The sequence below is a fragment of the Pongo abelii genome, chromosome 9 (genome assembly GCF_028885655.2).
Source record: "Pongo abelii isolate AG06213 chromosome 9, NHGRI_mPonAbe1-v2.0_pri, whole genome shotgun sequence".
In the NCBI taxonomy this organism is placed as follows: domain Eukaryota; kingdom Metazoa; phylum Chordata; class Mammalia; order Primates; family Hominidae; genus Pongo; species Pongo abelii.
Window position 1 is genome coordinate 96,429,579 of NC_071994.2, and position 15,049 is coordinate 96,444,627.

At 47.0% G+C, this 15,049-nt stretch overlaps 1 long non-coding RNA gene and 1 pseudogene across 1 annotated transcript in view; one reads left to right on the forward strand and one right to left on the reverse strand.

Annotated features, from left to right (window-relative positions):
* Nucleotides 1-11,761, reverse strand: part of SMCO4 (single-pass membrane protein with coiled-coil domains 4) — a 65,304-nt gene extending 53,543 nt beyond the window's left edge. The window contains exon 1 of the long non-coding RNA XR_008511311.2: nucleotides 11,675-11,761. This is a non-coding gene — a long non-coding RNA (single-pass membrane protein with coiled-coil domains 4). The remainder of the gene's footprint in view (nucleotides 1-11,674) is intronic.
* On the forward strand, nucleotides 3,766-4,482 carry LOC100432792 (signal recognition particle 14 kDa protein-like; annotated as a pseudogene).
* Nucleotides 11,762-15,049: the final 3,288 nt, after the last annotated feature.

A 15,049-nucleotide genomic window follows, 5' to 3' on the forward strand; every position in this document is an offset into this window, starting at 1 on the left:
CACCTTATAATGAATCTCTTTATATACACACACATAACCCTATTGGTTCTGTTTCTCTGGCGAACTCTAACACAATGAGGTCATACTGATGCATAGTAATGTGCAGACAGGTAACACTAATTAATATATTGTACACTTAAAAAATGGTTAAGATGGTAAATTTTATGGGTTTTTTTGCCACAGTTAAAAAAAAAGGCAGTTGTGAAAGGAAAATAAATCTTGGGGCCCCCAAATCACTAAGCTAAAGAGAAAAGTCAAGCTGGGAACTGCTTAGGGCAAACCTGCCTCCCTTTCTATTCAAAGTCGCCCCTCTGCTCACTGAGATAAATGCATATCTGCTTGCTTCCTTTGGAGAGGCTAATCAGAAACTCAAAAGAATGCAACCATTTGTCTCTTGTCTACCTATAAGCTGGAAGCCCCCGCACCATTTCGAGTTGTCCCACCTTTCTGGACCAAACCAATGTTCATCTTACATACACTGATTGTCTCATGTCTCCCTAAAATGTATAAAACCAAGCTGTGCTCAGACCCCCTTGGGCACATGTCATCAGGACCTTCTGAGGCTGTGTCACAGGTGCATGTCACAGGCGCATGTCAAAATAAACTTCCTAAACTGATTGAGACCTGTCTCAGATATTCAGAGTTCACACAGTCATACTAGAATAGGGTGGGCCCTAATCCAATGACTAGTGTCCTTATAAGAAAACAGAGACACAGACCATAATGGTTAATTTTAGATGTCAACTTGACTGAACTAAAAGATATCCAGATAGCTAGTAAAGTACCACATCATCTGGGTGTTTCCAGAAGACACTGGCATTTGAATCAGTCAACTGAGTAAGAAAGACTTGCACCAACACATCCTGCCCCCAAACCCGCAGGTTCTCAGGTCTTCAACCTCAAACTGAGACTTACTCCATCAGCTTTCCTAGTTCTGAGGCTTTTGGACTTGGACGGAGTCCCACTGCCAGCCTTCCTTGTTCTCCAGCCTGCAGACAGCCTGTCACAGGACTTCTCAGCCTCCAAAATCATGTGAGCCAATTCCCCTAATAAATCCCCTCTCATCTATCTGTCTATGTCCTATTGGTTCTGTCTCTCTGGAGCACCTCTCTGTGTCTGACTCATACACAGACACAGGGGAACGCCATGAGACAGCAGAGGCAGAGACTGAAGCTATGCTCCTACAAGCCAAGAATACCAAGGACGGCCAGAAACCACCAGAAGCTGGAAGGGAGGCATGGAACAGACTCCCCTCAGAGCCCCCAGAACCATGGGAAAACATACTCCTGCTGTTTAAGCCACTCAGTTTCTGGCACTTTGTTACAGCAGCCCTTGGGAACCTAATAAACATGTCGTGTATTTTAATCACTATTGTCTGTCATCCTCACTAGAAAATAGGCCCCATGAGAACAGGATTTTGGCTCCTTCTGTTCGGTGCAAAATCCCCAACACCTAGAACAGTGTATTTCCTGAATGAATTCTGAGTGAAGGAGGATAAGCTTAAAGGCAGTCAGGGGTGCTATACTAATCCCAGAGGGCCAAACAGAGAGGCCAATGTTCTCACTTCAGAGACACGAGAGCCAGAGAAAGACTGAATTGGATCTTGCTCATTTATTCGATAAATAATACTGACTGCCACACCAGTCCCCAGGAGAGCTGCTCCATGCAGGAAAAACTAACGACACACATGGTGCGGTGGGAAAGAGGGAGCAGGATCCAGTCTTTGCCCTCCCCTTGATTACAGGTGGCCAAGGGAATGAAACCAGCAGACATCAACCTGTGGCTGGCACTGTAGGAATAGAAGAATATGCATATCTCAACCTCATCTCACAAGAACCTTGGGAGGAGTAAACGGCAGACCTTTGTAAAGTGCCTAACACCATGTCTCTTTCCTGCATCCGGCTATAAGCAGCGCATGGCAGTGCAGGGAAGAAGGGAAAGAAATCTCAACTCTCCAGAGCACAGAGAGCTGGGCCTACTTGTGCTCTGTCCTGGCCAGCTGTGTAGCTTGAGGCAGACACTTTGGCTTTCAGGGCCTCACTCAGCCACCTCGAAATAAAGGGTAGAGGTTGCACTAGCAATCCCCTAGCCCTCAGTCTATCTAAAAAAAGAGAAAAGGCCTCTGCGTGTGGGGCTCTGGTGTGCACAAAGGAGGGGTTTCTGCAGGAGCAATGGTATTGGAAGAGAACATCCCAACTCAACTCTCCTGCCCCACCTAAGGCCTCCACCCAAGCCTCCCACCTTCATCCCTTTTAATTCCCATAGCCCCCACCCTCATCTGCCCCGACAGCTACTAATCTCCTGACCTCTTCACTTGAATGTTACCAGATTAAGTCTACTTATGTAATATGCAAATATAATATGTAGTCACTCATTTTAAAACAGTTATTAGCTGGGTGCAGTGGCTCACGCCTGTAATCCCAACACTTTCGGAGGCCAAGGTGGGCAGATCACTTGAGGTCCAGGGTTCAAGACCAGCATGGCCAACAAACACAGTGAAACCCCATTTCCACTAAAAATACAAAAATTAGCCAGGCGTGGTGGTGCACACCTGTAATTCCAGCTACTAGGGAGGCTGAAGCAGGAGAATTGCTTGAACCTGGGAGGCAGAGGTTAAAATGAGCTAAGATCACGGCACTGTACTCCAGCCTGGGCGACAAAATGAGACTCCGTCTCAAAAAAAAAAAAAAAAAAAAGTGTATATATATATATATATATAGAGAGAGAGAGAGAGAGAGAGGTCCACATATATATGGAAAAGGGAACACAAATAGGTGGAGTTACTTAAAATTACCAAGTACTAATTAGGTAATATGCTGAGAGATTTATAAACATTACTCTTTTAATCTTCACAACAACCCTGTGAGGCAGGTACTAATTATTATTCCTAACTTACAGGGAAAAGCTGAGGCCCAGGGAGATAAAATAGCTGCTCAAGTCACACACCCATAAGGTGCTGAATGGGAGCTGAGTCCAGTGTGGCTCAACTCTGCAGTCCCTTCATCTCCCAAGGGTTCCCTCTCCACCACTCCTGCTCTCTGCCCCTTTGAGCAATAGGTAAAGGATTCTGTAGTCCAGTAAGCCAGGGTTTTCCGAAGCCCACTGTGTCCACTGGGCAGCCCAGCCTGCAGGGAGGGCCCCGGGATCAGCCTATTCATGGAAGCCACCAGGCGCCTTCTCTACCAGCCCATTGTGTCACACCCCTCAAACACCTTCTAAGAAGTCACTGCTTCTCCCCAGAGCATCCTGCTAAGGGTCAAAGCACCACAATATTCCCATAGCAAGCCAGGAGAGGGGGAATAATCACACGCAACTAGAAGAAAACATCTGCTTTACCACATTCCTGGAGGCTTTTCCAGAAGCAACAGTGCCTGATTTTCCAGCACACAATCTTTAAGTGTCTTCCCAGTGCCGCTCGCCAGTCTCCAATCCACGCCTCAGCAGCACAGGACAGACTGATCTTAATACTTACGGACCCTTGATTCCTCAGATAAAAGGTTTGGAGAAATACTCTGGCAAGTTACACCAAAATTAAAATGTCCTATTACCATACCTAGCATCCGGGAGAAACAGAGAATGTGAAACCAGGAGCTCTTGCTTCCAGGTACCACGATGCCACCACTGGTGGCATGACGCTCACACCACCCTGAGCTGAGCCATGGTCCTTGAGGGTTTGGTTCCCTCATCTTCTATAGTTGCTATGGACCCACCACTCTTAATGTCTATGATCTCAGCAATAAGAATCAGGAAGCCAAATGACCAGTTCTCACTGCTAGGGGCTTAAGCAGAGGGAGTCGAGCCAGCGTCGCCGCGATGGTGTTGTTGGAGAGTGAGCAGTTCCTGACGGAGCTGACCAGACTTTTCCAGAAGTGCCGGACATCAGGCAGCATCATATGACCTTGAAGAAGTCATATGAACCAAACCCATTCCAAAGAAAGGTACTGTGGACGGCTTTGAGCCTGCAGACAACATGTGTCTGTTAAGAGCTACCGATGGGAAAAAGAAGATCAGCACTGTGGTGAGCTCCAAGGAAGTAAGTTTTAGATGGCTTATTCAAAACTCCTGAGAGCTAAAATGGATGGGCTGAAGAAGAGAGACAAAAAGAACAAAACTAAGAAGACCAAAGCAGCAGCAGCAGCAGCAGCACCTGCCGCAGCAACAACAGCAGCAACAGCAGCAACAACAGCAGCAACAGCAGCACACTAAAGGACATACATTTCCTGCTTTCACCAATTAACCACTGAATTGCTATTTTTTCCTTTTGGCCACATAGCTAGGTTTCTGGTTCCCCCACAGTAGGTGTTTTCACATAAGATTAGGGTCCTTTTGGAAAGAACAGTTGCAGTGTTTATAGGATAGTGTGGTAAGAATCTAGTTTATTTTGCATTTGGCTAATTGGTCTGGGCTGCATGGTTATATACTCCTGGATTATAGATTAAAGGTCTCTGTAGACATCTCTGTGAAGAGCAAGCTATCATTAAACATGTCTGTTTAACAAAAAAAAAAAAAAAAAAGCCAAATGATGAGGTTCACAACCTCACCAATAATAAATGAAATGCCTACTGAACAATGATCCATTTCTTTCACCCAGGAGAATGGCAGCCCATACACCACTGGTAACAGGAACTAGCACATCTCTTGAGAGCATAGTATGGGTACTGCTATAACATTTTAAATGAATTTAACATTTGACATGCCAATTCTACTCCTAGAGAAACATGTGCATACTAATATGTATGAATGAAGATATAATAGCAAAACTAATGAGTTAGTTTATATGTCTATCAGTAGGGGACCAATTCATAAATTATGACATACCTACACTGGAAAATATTTTGTAGGCAAATAAAAGACAAATTAAAAGAACGGAGAAGCGCTACATGCATGAAAAGCTCTCGAAGATATACTATGTGAAAAAAGCAGTATGATGCAATCAGATTCATGCTTCTAAAAGAAGGAAAACCATAGTGTATTTGTGTATACAGGCTGACAGTTTCAGAACACGAATCCAACTGCTAACACTAGTTATCTCTGAGGACCTGGAGGAGCTGGCACCTGGGGAGGGGTGCTGGGTGAAGGGGAATGTGACAAGTCTGCTGTGTCCTTCTGCACTATTTAAATGCGAGGGCAGGCTGCAGGAGAATACATTTGCATATTACCTATATGATTTCAGAAAAAAAGCACCTAAACGGATTAAAAAACCACCACCACCAAAACAAGCTACTTATGCTGATGTGAAATTGCGGCACCAATTTGAACAGGTTTCTATGCTGCACTTCCAGGTCTTCCCAAGACTGACAAAGTTCAAGCCAATTTCTGCAGTACTGATGACAGACTGAACCGGGACTAACAGGGAAGAAGGAAAATGTGGGATGCAAGGAAAACGTCTGTAAAAGCTCTGTGGAAGCTGCAAACCAGTCCTGCCCTGAACCTGCCCATCACCAAAACTCACTAGTTCTGGGGCCTTCATCCCTCTCATCCCCATAGGATGAGAAATAAGCCAAAACCAGAATCAAGAGAGAATTCCCTTTCCCACGGCAGAGGGAGGCCTCCACTGTCACCAGCAGAGCTGCTCCCAGGCAAAGCCAAAGAAACGGCCTGGCCAAACTCCACCTTCCTGACAAAGACACCATGTGCCAGGCTCCTGGGATTACAGGGATAGCCAAGACTGGCAGCCCTGAAGCCCACTCATTCGAGTCCCTCCACTTCGGCAAACAGCCCAGGAATCTTTTCACACTCACTACTGAAATCCAAACTGAACCAGTATACAAATCAAATGGTTCTGCCAACAAAACAGGAACAAAATGGAAAAAAAGGGTGATAAATCAATGATATCCTGGCTAAATATATACTTCCTCTTTCTGCTTGCAGGGACACTGCTACAGATTTAAACCTTTGATAAATATCTTTTTTGCTTCCCAGTAATAATTAAAGCAAACACACCCAAACACACACCTAAACATGAAGCAAAAAGAACGAGAAAAGGGCTTTGCTCAGGACATAACGTTCAAGCATGACAGCTCATATCCACAGGCAGAAATGCTCTTCTCCCATTAAAACATGTACCTGTCTGGCATGGGTTCTTACCCCACAAAAGAAACTAACTGGACACTCTAGGGGACTGATGAGAAGTGCCCTCGGAACAAGGAGAAGAGGTTCCCTCTTTGAGGGAAAGGTGTAAACATCAAGCAGAAAGTGGGTGAGCAGACTCTTGCACGGAGTGACTCACCGGCAGAGACAGCTTGTGGCTGGAGATGCTGGGAGCAGGCAGGTCCAAGAGAGGTAACCTGGCTTCCTCCTCGCAGTGAGAACACAGCCCAAATAAAGCCAGAATCTGACCACCTGACCTCCGGCCTGACCAGAGCCAGCACAAACTCTCAGAAGGGCAGGGATGTTGCACAATTTGGAAAAACGGAAGCCCAAAAGCAAGTTTATTACCACATCTGGCACTGACTAGGGGAGAGGGCACAAAACCAGTATATTCCTGACGTGGCAACAGTGCGTCCTACCGATGACAGGACATGCAGACCCCAGCCAATCATCTCCTTGGGCTCTGACGCCCGCTCCCCTGAGCATGGCTTGGCGCCCCGCAGAGACTGCACCCGTCAGAGGAGGCTGGCCTCGACTCCTCTTGGGGCTGGCCATTATGTTCACTGCCACTCCTGCTTCCCAGTCAACCCCTACAAGTTTGGTGACCACAAGTTAACCCCATCTAGGGCAGATCAACTCTTATGGAATAGCCAAAACTGAGGACCAAACCCCGGTGGGTCCCCTGTGCCACCAGGGAAGAGGGGTGTGCAGACAATACCCCAGGAAGGCGTCTTACCTTCCACACTTCTAACCTTGACTAGCATTTCCCAAAATGCAGTCTGAGGAATCCAACTTCCATCCTCTGCAACACTCCTGGAAAGTTAGGAATGATAAGGCTGGGGTGGCACAGGGAAGGGAAGGCCCTTTCGGACTGTGCACAGCCACCTTTCTCTAGCTGTTAGCAGAGACCAAAGGACACACTTTTGGTTTCTGCAGAGATTGCTTTTAGCCTGCACAAAGTCAGCATCTCCAACACCCATCCCTGGGGCATCAGACCTGAAATGGGAAGGGATGATGCAATTCTAGTATCCAAAGGCACTAAGCTCTATGGATTCCAACAAGCCCCCTCTTCTCTGCCACCACTGCCACTGTCTTAATGTCTTCTGTTCAGGCCCTCATCTCTCAAGACATTACTTTAATGAACTAGTTTCTCTACTCCTAATTTCTACTTGCTTCACTTCAAAACTCCAGACAGCCACCAAGCTACCTTTCTAGAATCACATCTGACCCTCTCTGCCTATAGGACTAAGTCCCAACCCTGGCACAGCATGCAAGGCCCCTGCCTGCCTTTCCAGCTGGAAGCATGGGCTTTGGAGTCCTACAGATTATTGCAGTGACACTTAGATTAACCACTTGCTGCCTATGTGAACACACATGTGTTTCTGCACCCATTTCCACATCTGTGTGTTGGGAATAGCATGATCAGCCTCCCAGAGCTACTGTGAGGACCAAATCCAAGTTCTAAAGAGCCTAGATCTCACCAACCTAGCTCCAGGGTCCTCTCTCTTTCCCACCTTGCTATACCAGCTTTTCATAATCAATGAGAATTGACTCAAGGGTAAAAAAAAAAAAAAAAATACATGCAAGATCTAAAAATGAAGGGTCATAAATTTAAAAATTAGGCCACCACAATGTGAAAGAAACCAAAATTAACTCATTATCAAAATAATGTGGGAGGACGGAAGGAATAGGAAGAGAAGGAAAACAGTACATTTAGGAAGAAATGCTTTTAAAATATGTCTCTATGATGTTTTGAGCCTCATTTGCTCCAAAGATTTAGGAAGATGACATTTCAAAAGCTCACAAAGACGACACTTCTACTTTTTAAAAACTATTTCCTAATTATTATCTTCAGAGAACTAAGAAGTACTTTCACAGACTGAATGTTAATAAAATTCTCAGAGGAAATTCTGGCATCAGTCACAACAAACACCCTCTTGGAATTTAATTTCCTTTCAGCATACAATTTACTATGGAAACTCATTTGTGATGCCACCACAACCAGTCAAAATCTGCCTGGAGCACAAAAACTTCAGAGTCCCAAAAGAGGGCCTTAAAGGACTAGATGGAAACTGGTCCCATATTTAGCCAAATCCTGCATCTAACAGAAATTTCCCCCACACCAAACTCTAGCTTTGACCGTCAGCCAGCCCACTCCTCTCTCTAGCTGCCCTACACTATAGGCTCTTCCAGGGCCCCCCCTCCAGCTAGAACCCCCTGAATTCTGTATCTTTTCCCTGTCCAACAAAATTAATTAAAAAAAAAAAAGGAAGAAGGCCACAAAATGGGCAAAGGGAAACCAGCTACATCCATTTTCAACTTTCTATCAAAGACCTGTCCTTTCTGGCTTACGATTTTTTCAATTCCCTTGGACAAGACAATCACAGGCCCTGGAATATTCATTGCGCGTGCTGGGGCTTAGGGTGGGAAGGCAAAAAGGCTAGAAGAATCATTGATAAGTACAAAAAGTACTCTAAGCCTTTTCCCCCTGAGGACAACTGCTGAAAGACTTACTCAATCCCTTTGACCCAAGTACCTGTGTGCAAGGGAAAGGAGTGGACGCCAACCTTTACTTAGCACCCACTGCAATTAGTGGGTACATTTCTTGAATAGAAGACAGACAGTATTATCCTGATTTTACACATGTGGAAACCAGGCTCAGAGAGGTCAGGCAGCAGGTTCAGTATTTACACCCAGGCCTGCCAGACTCCCAAGACGCTTGAACTTACCACTTCACCACACTGCTTCCAGAGTCCACAAGTGCTTATGTTAAAATGTGCTGGGTTAGGGAGCCCGTTATAGTTTACTTGTTGCTCTTCACATACAGTATCTCATTTAACTAGCACAACCCTGTAGGATAGCTGAGAATTCCTTTTCCAATATTAACAAAATGGTACATGGATTGAAAGATCATCAGTAACTTATGCACGACAGCTGTACCAGAGTCGTGCCGTCTCTCTTGGCTTTGTTTTCTCTCCTGTAAAATGATGCTCACTCCTACCTCACAATGCCTGCTCAATGGCAGGGGCTCAAATGGTGACGATTATGATTTTTATTAATACTTCTCAATTAAAGTAAAATTTATACACACACAAACACTAGATATTTTAAAGACTCAACCTAATTAATCAAGCCTTTACTTGTTGGAGAAGATATCATTTTTAACACTACCTCATCTAGTCTGAAAAGGAAAGTAGTTTAAAAAAATATTTGGAAAAAATTGTTTAATAATAAAATACCACTACCTCAAACTCAGCGATAACCACTAACTGCAGCTTCCAAAAAGCTGACAAAAAAGGATTACTGAAAATGATGTGGTCAAACCCAATATGGATTTTGAAAGCTACTAATGGACAAGAACAGGAACATTCAGTTATGATAAAATACACACACACACACAAAATTCATCTTCTTCCAGCACCATGGCTTGATCATTAATGTGTGGTGTGACCCTGGCCAAGTCATTTCAATGCTGTAATGGCCCTCAGCACCCAAAATGTCAAGGCCAGCTTATGACCAGGAAGTTCTAGTGAGAAGTTGCCCAGGGGGTCTAGGGGACAGCAGCGGGGTGGAGGGGACACAGATGATTGCCTGGAGCAATTTTTAATGTGCTGCATCTAACTCACTGCTTGCCTTTTACTACACTCATTTGAAAAGAAGTGAGAAGTCTGGACATGCCAGAGGCAAGAGGAACCAGCTCACCACTTCTCAAGCCAGAACGGAAAAGATGGCAGAAGCATAGTTGTACAAGGACGCCAGCATCAGTCAGACCGAAGGAAACCTATAATATTATGCAATGAGAGACCCTGAGGATGTTCTTCAGACAAACCCCAGCAGGACCAATCCAACTCCAAGCTTGAGCGTCCACTCCAAGCTTGCAGATTAAAAAATAAGAAAAAATTCGGGTCCACAGGTGAAATACACATTTTCTAAGCGTAATGAGCAACTTTATAGTAGACAGCTGGACAACCAAGTACACTAACTGCAAGCATAAGAACAGGATTCATGTTGTAAATCTAGTACCAACTACTATTAGTTTTTTGTTGTTTTGCTTTTTGCAATATTTCTTGCTTCTGTTTTCTTTTAAATCTAAGCGAATTTCTTTATAAGAACAGGCTGAGGCTTATTTTCTGTGGCTGATCCAGCCTTACAAGAAAAAAGATTTCACTGTGTCCCTCAGAAACCTACTCCTGTCTATATCACACTGTCGAGCTCTCTCTTTATACCCCATGTGACAGATAAGAAAACAGAAGTCCAGAGAGAGCAAGTGACTCATCCAAGGTCAAACTTCTTGCTAACACATCTAGGACAAGAATAAGGGCTCAAGAAGCCCACTATGGGTCTCTTGCTGTATCACTGCTGCAAATGACCATGCATACTGGTGTCTTGAATACAAAGTTTATTTGTAAAGGGGGAAAAAAAAATCCAACATGAGTCATCTGCACTGTCAACGGACTCCACACAGGTTGTTCTAATAAAGCATCCAGCGCCTCCAGAACCACTTGTTTCTGAAAGCACCAACCTACGCAGACACCAGCAGGCCATGTCTTCCACCCTTGCCACCCTCGAAGCTGTGAGCAGATACGCTGTTGGGCTCTGGGGACCTAGAGGTGTCACTTAAAGAGCAAGGGAGCCTGGAGCTTGGCAGTACTGACTGGATGAGTGGATGGGTGGGTGTATGAAGACATGGGAGTGTTTTCTGACAGCTCCCGGAGATAGTTATGATATCATGCAGCCTAATCCCACTCATCTTGGAACACCCCAAACATCTCATCCGCTCAGCTGTCCCTCCTCAACTTCCTCAGGGCAAAAGCACTGCAGTCTGAGGTGAATCTGGCCGCTGGGCAGGGGCAGTAGTCGGCCCTGGCAGCAGAGAAAGCAACGCTCAGCTCCCTCCTCCACCCACCCCGTACAGGAACTCCCCACTGGGTCTTCAGATGCCATAGGCGTCCCCAGCTCGGAGCCTGCCCCCGGTCTCAGGGTCGGCCCCGACAGAACGGGGGAGGAGGAAGGCTCCATCCCGCCCCCGCCTTACCTCTACTCCCCGACCCCCAGGCGCCGACCCTTCTCACCCGCAAGGTCCGCCGCCGGACTCTTGTCCACTCCCAGAGACCCTGAGCGCACCCCTTTCTCGGCGTCCTCAAAGGACCCGCGTCCCCCGCCTTCCCATACGGGGCCCTCCCGGCCGCACCGGCCCGAGCCCTTTGCACTGCGTTCCCCGGCCCCAGTCCGCCCCGCACCCGCACTTCCCGCCCGGCCCCGCGGGCTCGCGGTCCGCCCCAACTTTTCCCAGCCCCGGCCCCGCAGCAACCGGGATGCAGCGTCTCGAGCCGCGACGGGCAGGCGAGCTCGAGTCCCTCGGGCCCCCAACCCCGCCCGCACGAGTTGCGCTCGGGACCCGCCGGGCGCCCAGGCCTGGGTCGGCAGCACTGCGCGGAGGCGGAGCCGGCGTGGCGGGAACCGCGCTGTCCCGGCGCCGCACCCCCGCCCGGTGCCCGGTGCCCCGTGCCCCGCGCCCGCCCGCCGGCTTGCCCGCCCCGCCGCCGCCGCCGCCGCCGCCGCCGCCGCGCCGCTCCCAGCCCACCTGCCCGCGGGCGCCACCGCCGCCGCCACCGCCGCCACCACTGCTGGGAATACGTGGCAGTGGCCGCCGCCGCTTGCGCTCCCCGCCTCGCCTCTCCTCTCGGCGCCCGCGCGGGCGGCTCTGGCGCGCCGGACCGCAGCGCCAGGCGCCCTCTGCCGCCGGGAAGCCGAATCCTCCCGTCCTAACCCTAACTCGCTGTCTGCCCCCGCCCGGGCCTCGGCTCCCGCCCCCTCTCCCCGGTTCCCGTCTCAGACTGTCGCTTCTGAGCGACCTGGGTTCTCGCCTGGCCTGCTGCTGCCGCTGCCTCCAGGAAGTTCGCCCTGACCACCTCTGCAGGCTCAGCGCGCTTCCTCCGGCTCCCGCGCAGCGGGTGCTTAAGTGACCCCCTTGTTGATATATTTCCTGCTTCTTTGAACGCCTCGCCCGTGAGATAGCACAATCGGGAAGAGGATAGTTAGGGGCAAACGCCATGTCTGTTGTGTTCACCATTCTCTCCTCCAGGGCAAGGTTAGCGCCCTGTCTGGAATATTGAAGTGCACAATAAATACTTGTGAAGAGAGCAAACGAGTAGTTGAATGAGTTGAGATTTTTACCGCTGTCTACCCAAGTAGATTTTGAAACCTCAAGCGGACAGAGATCCTGACCTGGATTTGTTTTTTGTAAATTACACGTGCATACGTGTGCGCAGCTCAGCATAAATAAATGAGATTCCCAAATCCCCACCTCGGACCAGCGCCAAATCCGCAAAAGGCCCACGGCTAAATGCTATTCAGGGCTTTTCGTCAAACACGTTTAGGTTTGAGATCTACCTCTTAAAAGCTGGGCAATCGCGGGAAAGCTCATCTCCCTGGGCCACAGTTAACACGTCTATAAATTAAGAATAATAAAACCTACTTCACAGAGTTGTGAAAATTAATTGAGATGGTGCACTATAAAGCTCTTTACGCAGCCCCAATGTGTGCGGTGGTGTGTAAATGGTAGTTATTTTTGTATTACTACTGATGCAGTAGGTGATTTTAAAAACTATCTTCAAAATGTAAAATATTGACTACCTTTTCACCTGAGGACAAACCTTAAAACCTTTATATGTGTGGTATTGTCACCTGCTCAGCAAGGCCAGCCCTGGGAGCAAGACTACTCCTGTAACCTCTTCTCCTCCACCGGTAAAAATTAACAAGTCTTGGGGTTTTTTTGTTCTGTTTTGAAGAATTGTGGAACCCACTCTTCTGCAGGTTTTCCACCTGGATTTCTGTGGCCAATCTCTTAATTAACAAGTTTTTATTTTATGGATGTCAAAGATAGGGAGCCCTTTGAAAGCACCTGCCGTCTACTGGCTCTTCCCGTTTTCTTCCTGACCCTCTCTCAAACAACTTAAGGCTTTTTTCCATTTTTACAGGAAGTGTCCTTCCTGCTGCATACAAAAGGCAGCAATGCAGTAGAGTGGGATCAGAGGGGATTGGGCTGCATACACCTTGGGCTTTCTGCACCTCAGTCCCCTCAACGGTAAACTGTGGAGAATAAGACCTTGTCACATTGGGAGATCATTCATGATCCGGTCTGTGAAGGAAATAAGGAAATACCTGAAACACAAAGATATTTAATAAAAGGCAACTATTGATCAGTTTATTTAGCAAGTATTTAAGGAGCATCTTTTTAGTGTTCTATGCGCTGAAAGAATGAGGGGAACACGCGTGTGTGAGGTAAGTTTCCTACCTTCAAAGGAGTTTGAGCTGTAGCTCCACACTAGGGCAGAGGGATTGGGAGCATATGGGATGCAGCTAAATATGAAATTAGCAAGCCTCAAGGTTTAAATTGGGGCAGTGGTACTGCCGTGTGAATTGCTTTAATTCATTATCATTGTAAATGCCATTTTCCTCTAAATATTATGTACATAACTTCCCAAGGCCACTGCTAAAAATTAATGAATAATTTTATGAGGCAAGCAGAGCCACTGATGTAGGACTCAGTCCCTTAATAAGGTGACTCCACATGCTCCCTTATAGTAGTAATAACATAGATATTGTGTCTGTGAAAGTGCCATCTTTGGCTGGGCGTGGTGGCTCACCCCTGTAATCCCTGCACTTTGGGAGGCCGAGGTGGGTGGATCACCTGAGGTCAGGAGTTCGGGATCAACCTGGCCAACATGATGAACCCTGTCTCTACTGAAAATACAAAAAATAGCTGGGTGTGGTGGCAGGCACCTATAATCCCAGCTACTTGGGAGGCCTGAGGCAGGAGAATCACCTGAACCCAGAAGGCGGAGGTTGTAGTGAGCTGAGATCGTGCCACTGCCCTCCAGCCTGGGCAACAAGAGTGAAACTCTATCTCAGAAAAAAAAAAAAAAAAAAAGAGAGAGAGAGAAAAGAAAAAGAAAGTGTCATCCTTTATAGGTTAGAGTTGCGTATCTTGCAATGCAAGTCTCAGAGGAAAAGTTTACACATTTTACACTAATGGCTTCTAATGAATCACCCCTACTGAGTTGTCCTTCTGTAGCTCCCTCCCACGTTGACCCTGGAGTTGGCCTTGTGACTTGCTTTAGCTACTGGGACATGAACAAATATGATACAAGCAGGGGCTTTCGATGTGCTCTTGTGCCTTGCTCCTTGCTTTCTTGAAATGCTACCCTGAGACTGCCATGAAGAAACCTGGTCCAACCTCCTTGAAGAGGAAAGACCCTGAGAAGAGAAAGCCTTGCTGTCCCAGCTATGCAGCCCACCAGCTCTCAGCCACATGAGTGAGCTGCAGGGAAAGCCAGCCAAAAATAATCCGGCCAACCCAGGAATTGTGAGAAATAAAATGGTGGTTGTTTCAAATCACTAAGTGTTGGGGTGGTTTGTTATACAGTAATAGATAACTGACACACAGATCACTCATAGGCACTCCTGCAGTTACAAGTTCCAGATGAAATTCACCCAAGAATCAGTACTCCCGCTAGTGTTTTCTGTTATGAAGCATTCAGTTGAAGTCACTAAATCTAAGCTTAGCAGAGTATCACATTTCATGTAAATACCCTCTTTCAAAGTTCTTCATTGAATTGGTTACTGAGCCTAGTACTGTTTAAAATCCATTTGCAGTCAACATAACAATGGGCTGGCAAAATCAGCTTGTAAGCTACCAAAAGCTTTAAACGTTAGAACTCCCTGGAACACCAACAGCAGGTATCATAGAGGTTAGGTGTGTTTATCTCTCCCACTTGATTGTAAGCTCCTTAATGACAATTACATTTATTGGCATGGTTTTATCATAGATCACGAAACATCAGAGAAGGAGTTAGAGATCATCTAACCCACCACCTCATTTTACAGATGAGAAAACTGGGGCTAAGAGAAATCATCAAAGCCTTATAAATATCCAAGGTCCTGGAGCTGGCTCAGA